A 6898-nucleotide genomic window follows, 5' to 3' on the forward strand; every position below is an offset into this window, starting at 1 on the left:
GTCTGCTAAGAGCCAAGAGGACCACATTGCAATGAGTGCACACCCACAACATCTGCCCAGCAGACAGATATTAATATATATGAATATGGGCCCAGTGAGCATGCTGATGGGAAACCTTCAGGTGAGGATGAACTGGGTGGTGGGGGATTCCTAAGGAGGGACACTTGGATAACAGCCTGAGGGTGGGACATATGAGAGCATGGCAATCCACAATGGGCCATTCAGCCACAATCCTCACCACACCTGGGAACTGTGGTCAAGGTGAGCCAATCGTCTGTCCCATCTTCAGGAGACCAATGGTCTGGCTGGAAGAGGAGAAGGCAGAAGACACTGATTACCAGCTCCAGCAAGAAATCTTCCACCTCCTGAACCCAAGTCCACACCCAAACCCAAGGACTACAGGTTGTCTGTGAAATATAGGTATAAATAGTGGTCTGCAGAGAAAGGCTGTGAAATAACGAGCCCTGGCAAGGGCACAAAAAGGGGACAGACAGAGTATAGTCAACTACCCTTCTTTGGATAACCAAAATAAACAAGATTCAGAGGCAACCAGAACCCCCAGAAGTGTCATTCTGGGAACCCATGCAGGCCCAGGGGGCTTATGGGGGCTTATGGTGTGGAGTGTGGGGAGGAAGGAGGGAGGAAAGTCTGACATGTTGGGGAGGAAGGTCCCGTAGCTAAGCAGGGTTCACCCTGGTTGCATATGAATGGGAGACTAGAAGTGTGAGCACTGCAAGATATTCCCCTCAGGGGATGGAGCTACCGCTCTGGGAAGAGCAGAAGGTTCCAAGTTCCCTCCCTGGCTTCTCCAAGATAGGGCTGAGAGAGATTCCTGCCTGTAACCTTGGAGAAGCTGCTGCTAGTCTGTGAAGACAATACTGAGCTAGATAGACCAATGGTCTGACTCAGTATATGGCAGCTTCCTATGTTCCTAGCTTCATTTATTTATTTTTGTCTATTTCTAGAATTGTCATCCAAATACAAAACAGTGTGGTCTTCCTGGATCACACTGAGCAACCATCTAAGCTCTAACTTTTAAAGCCTTCATTGACTTGGGCCCTGGTAATTTGAGGAAGGCCTCTTCCTACATGAACCTACGCAGGTATGATGATCATCCTCTGAGGCCTTTCTCTGTGTCCCCTTCCCCTCATATACAGTACTATTGGAAGTGAGGTACAGGGTGACTGGGGATAGGACCTTCTCAGCTTTGGTGTCCCAACTTTGAACTTTTCTTAGGCAGTAGCTTTTCCAAATGGTGATTTGATGCAGCTTTGCTACACTTAGGCTGGATGGGGGAGATCATACGGGGAACCATTTACAACAATGCTGAGATGGTGACAGAAGGTGCCGTTCATACAGTCAATGGCATTATTCAGTTCTTTTCCTGATGACTTGCAGTTACTGCACATTATATGTATCCTTGAAAAGTAGCACTTTGGTGCAATGCTTAACTTTGAGTACTTCCTGCCACAGTAAACGGCCTGTCTGGGAAAGCTTGAGATTCACCTGGTGCCAGACCTCTGTGTGTGTGTGTGTGTGCACGCGTCAGGTGGTCTTTGTTTTTAGCACTGGAATCTTTTGCTGCTCAGCTTTTAATATTTTACTGGTTTCATTCCTTTTATTGTTCTTATTTTATTGTATGTCAGTCTGGGAGCCTTTTTGGTCTAATGGATAGGGTAATTATAGATAGATAGATAGATAGATAGATAGATAGATAGATAGAGTACCTGTGTACAGATCTGCACCCATGCACACCTGCTGCATGAGTGCCCAACACTCAACACTTACTACAATTATTGTTGTAATAAAATCTAACATATATAAATTCCAAGTGTGTGCCATAGGTTGGTTGCTCACACTCCAAAACCCCTATTTCCCATCACCTTCTGCAACATTTAAGAGTTCAGAACATTTAGACCTGATGGACACACCATCCTGCTACAAAAACCCCACTTTCTCAGAAACTCCATTACTTTAACATTAACAACACTCAAAGTGCTGTTGTTTTTAATGGAGGACTGAATATCTGGAAAGGTAAGTAAGCAATGTTCTACTGTTCTGTTTCAGGTCACCATCTCCTTTCCTTTTCACAGTGCTAATACTGATCAGCAATATCTGCTAACTGTGTAAGAAACTCCTTCACTACCGCTACAAACTGTTGTTAAAAATGCAACAATCCCCAATGAAACAATATAACCAAAAACCACGACACACAAAACCATCACCAAAACAGGATCTCAGTAGTACCAACCACACATACAGTCCCTTTATGAAGAAATAATTACAAATACAAATACAAAAAACAAAACCTGACTACCTCTGACATTAATGTAATGTTTATGGTTATTTAATCAGTACCTCAGCACATCCACTTCACATCAATTGTTACCAATAGAGAGAGACAGAAATCCTGCCCCTCCCTGAGCACCACACCTTTGTCCATTATGGCTGTGAACGATGGGAGTCGTAGTCCAACAACATCTGAGGGCCCAAGGTTGGGAACCTCTGCTATATAATATGGGACTTGGAGTCACAGCTTGCAGCAGTACTTGCATGAAGAATAGGATATATTCCGTTGTTCTGCTAAACAGTTTATCTGGTTTTCAAGGTACAAAACACTGTGTACCTTCAGTAACCTTCAGTTTCTTATACCTTCTGTTACCTTAATTTCAATTCCAGCTTCTATGTAGCTTCAATGCAGTAGTAGCAAAAGGTGCAGACAGGATGGTGTGTGTGTGTGTGTGTGTGTGTTACAGTGGTACATTCAAATCAGTCTCAGCTCTTTCTCTAGAAAATGAGCAAGCTGATAGCATATCCTGGCCAGTAATTATTGGGCCAATAACATATAACTGGCATGAACAAAAAGTTGACAGATTCATCTTTTAGTCCTCAATGTCAGATTCTGAGGTACTGGATGGTCAGATATCTTTTATTCATAATCCAAGGATAGGAGAGGAGAGCAGGTCTTGTGGTAGCAAGCTTTAGCTAAACAGGGTCCACGCTGGTTGCATATGAAAGGGAGACTTGATGTGTGAGCACTGTAAGATATCCCCGTCAGGGGATGGAGCCGCTCTGGGAAGAGCAGAAGGTTTCAAGTTCCCTCCCTGGCTTCTCCAAGATAGGGCTGAGAGAGATCCCTGCCTGCAACCTTGGAGAAGCTGCTGCCAGTCTGTGAAGACAATACTGAGCTAGATAGACCAATAGTCTGACTCAGTATATGGCAGCTTCCTATGTTCCTATGTAATATCTTAAGCCACTGTGTAGTTAAAAGGATAAGCCATCAAGTCCCCAGTTCAAATCCCACCTCAACCATGAGGTTACTGCGGCCTAAGGTAAGGTAGTTTCTCAAAATCAGTTCTCACCCCCATCTGTGGTGTGCAGATACTACTACTAGCCTATCTTACAGGGCTGTGGTAAGGATTTCTGAGATAATCTATCTGAAATGCGGTGACATCACTTTCCCTAAAACAAGGTATTATTTGGAGCAGGGTTAGCCAACCTGAAGTTGTCCAATGGTTGTTAGTCTACAGTTCCTATATTCCCTAGCTACTGACCATTGTGGCTGGTGATGATGGGAACTATAGTCCAATAGCAGCTATAGAGCCTCAGGTTGGCTGTCCCTGAATGACAGCATGATAACTTAACTGAATGATCTCTATACTGCAACTCTGCTATTCTATATACAACCCATAAGGCAGCATTACAATTTCCCATAGTTTTCCCTCCTCTGCTACCCATATACACCAGATTTTGAAATATCCTATGATACATCTTCATATCCATACAGCCCAGAAGCAGGAAGTATTCTATTAGCAGAAGCACTTAAATGGAAGTATTATTGTGCTATGGCCACAATGAAATGAATGTGATTTGGAATTCCTTCCAGACTGCAGTGAACTGCACAATGTGACAAGCCTGAATGCAAGTTCGAAGTGAGAGCTTGCTTACCCTCCATACACTTGAACAGGCTTCATCCTCTTTCCCAGTGGGCTCTCATGCTGTTGGGGCAGGGACCTTATGTGATCTTTGCAGCACCACCTGCTGGCCAGCTTTCATTTCTACTTTTCTAGTGAATGGGGAGACGGATGGGTTATTCCTGGAAACTGAGAACTGTCTGTCTGTGAAAATCACATGAGGTCCTTAGTGTCTGCACACAGTTGACATCCTGCTGGGAAAGAGGACGGAAACCTGTGGCAGAGTGTGGAGGGTGAGTAAGCTCTCGCTTAGAACTTGCATGAAAGCTTTTCACATTGTACAGTTCATTGCAGTCTGGAAGGAATTCTAAGTCACACTCATTTCATTGTGGCCATAGCTCAATAATACTTCCATTTAAGTGCTTCTGCTAATCAGAATACTGTGAATACTAATCAGCCACATTTACATTTCCATTTGTCAACACACAGTAGTCAAGGAGGTCAGTTTCCCATGTGGTAATTTACCAGACTGAACAAGTAAATATGTGTGAAGCTGATCATCTGTAGCATCCTCCTACGTGGTGACGAGAATTTTATTATTCCTTCAGCTTCCTCAGAACTCTGCCTGGGGACAGACATGTAGTGAAATCCTCCTCTTCATGTGGACAGACACTGGACAGTCTATGAGGCTTCATAGAATGGGGATTCTATGAGGAGATTCTATGCTGGAGATTCTATGAGGATTCATGCACATAGTGGTAAGTAACCACTCAGTAAATAGCCAACTATAGCCACCTTCAGAATCTATAGCTCATGGGAACTCCTGGGAGCTGTATAAAGGAGCAAGTGCAGGCAGACAGTGAAGTACACTTCCTTGGACAATAGAAGAATATCTAATGTTGTTGTCCATTTTTTGTTTCGGCCCTTTTTGTTCCAGAGTGTTCTACTGCCCCACACTCCACCCCACCAGTTGCATTCTGTGCCTGTGAGATGAGATGTTTCTATTTTCTCTCATGAGAAAGTATCTTTGGCATGAACATGCATCTGGCAGACTCTTGTGAAAATATACGGAATAAAATATATTGGTTTAGAGCAAAAGGCAGTGTTTCATGAGAAGGAAAATGATGTATCTTTTTTTAGTTCCTGCTCTCCCTTACACACACACACACACACACACACACACACACACACACACACACACACCCCAAGTGACCATACAGCCCACTTCTGGCCTGTTCCTGTGTCTTTAATAGCAGCTGGATCTGCAGAAATTTGCAGGTAGCTATTTACACTATGAGGAGGAGAAGTATTAGTACCTGATAATGTTTGCAGTTGCACAACAAATCATGGCACAGATGCAGGGACTGGGTTCAAAGGTTGTCAACTCTGTTTGGGTTACTGAACCTTCTTAGTTTGACTCAAAAGCAGAAATGTAGGTGTCGGTGCCAACCCTTAGATAACTCAGATGAGAAAGGCTAAGAATTTAGGAGTTCTGGTTACAGAGGTGAGCAAACTATATGATCTTCAGGTTCCTTACACATGTACAGTTCTATGATTATGCTTTGCTTTATCTCATTGTGATTAAGAATATCAGAGATGGAAATCAAGTCACTCTTGTGGTCTGTTATTGAGACTAGTCAAACAGCTGTGAAGCCAAATGAGGTACTATAGAGAATCAGGCAGTGGCAGAGGCCACAGTGACCGAAAGGCACATGAACAGGAGTGTTGGGAAGCAGTATGAACAGGTTTCAGACGTATACACAGACTTGCCCAGGGCCTCCCACTTACAGGGACTCTGCACTGCAGCACAACAGAGACTTTTCTAGTTCCAGCAGGTACAGAACAACATTGATTCATCATGGAGGCCCCAGGGAACTCTTTTTGCCGTGGTCCCTACACAAGCTAGAGACAGCCCTGACTATATAGCCAACAAAGTATTGCTGGATCCACCTAAACATAATCCAATTCATCCTATTCCACCCCAGCTCTTGTTTTATTAATCGCTGATATTTCTTGTTCTACTTCCATCTCATTTCTTTAACATAGTAGATTGATCCTAGGTGAATGCTTAAATGCAAAAGAAACTCTTCTGGGAACAAGTATGTTGCTGTTATGGTTGCTGTCTTAACAGATGGCATCAGGATTATTATGGAAGTATGCATGTCGCTTTTGAATATGGCTACAAGTTTTGGCCGTGCTGGAGAGAGAAAATGTCACCTCTGATTAGATGTTGTCCTCTTTCTTTTCTCTTCCATGTATGGCTAACTTGAGGCACAGGCAGCAGGGGTTACCGGAATGCCTGGACAGGACCTGGTTATAGCATAGACACTGTATTCCTGACAGGGGCATAGCTATAATTGAACAAGAGGAGGGGGACAAAAATGTCCCTGAACCCCTGTGGGAGGGGGGCCCACTGGCTGAGTAGTGGCTTGCTCTCCACACTCTCCCTCCTACCTCTTCCAAGAAGAAGGTGGGAGGGCAGGGCCTATCTTCACTCTTTCATCCCAAGGCCAACTCCAACCTTGCTATGCCTCTGATTCCTGCCTATCTCTCCAGTACCGTGCTGGTGCTTGCTACCCAGCTTAGTAAACTAGGTAAAACAGTACTAGGCCATCCAAATCTTTGCCAAAGGCTAAGTAGCACCAAGAGACAGAGGGTGCATATATATTGGCATATAACTCCCACAATCCCTGGCTATTGGCCACTGTGGCTGGGGATTATGGGAGTTGTAGTCCAAAAACAGCTAGGGGCCCAAAATTGAGCAGATTTGGTTTAAAACCTACCAGGCTTATGACTGACCCTTTCCAAGTAAATTATTTTTGAGTTGCCTCTATTGGAATTATAATGCACAGGCAGTTTAGAAAGGAACATGTGTTTACACACTTAGGGATTTAATCAACAGTGGACACTATTATTTCATGCAAAGCACCATGGGATATTTAATTATATCATAATGGTTAAGACCTCTGGGTATATGGGATGTG

Source organism: Hemicordylus capensis, chromosome 1, assembly GCF_027244095.1.
Source record: "Hemicordylus capensis ecotype Gifberg chromosome 1, rHemCap1.1.pri, whole genome shotgun sequence".
NCBI classification, from domain to species: domain Eukaryota; kingdom Metazoa; phylum Chordata; class Lepidosauria; order Squamata; family Cordylidae; genus Hemicordylus; species Hemicordylus capensis.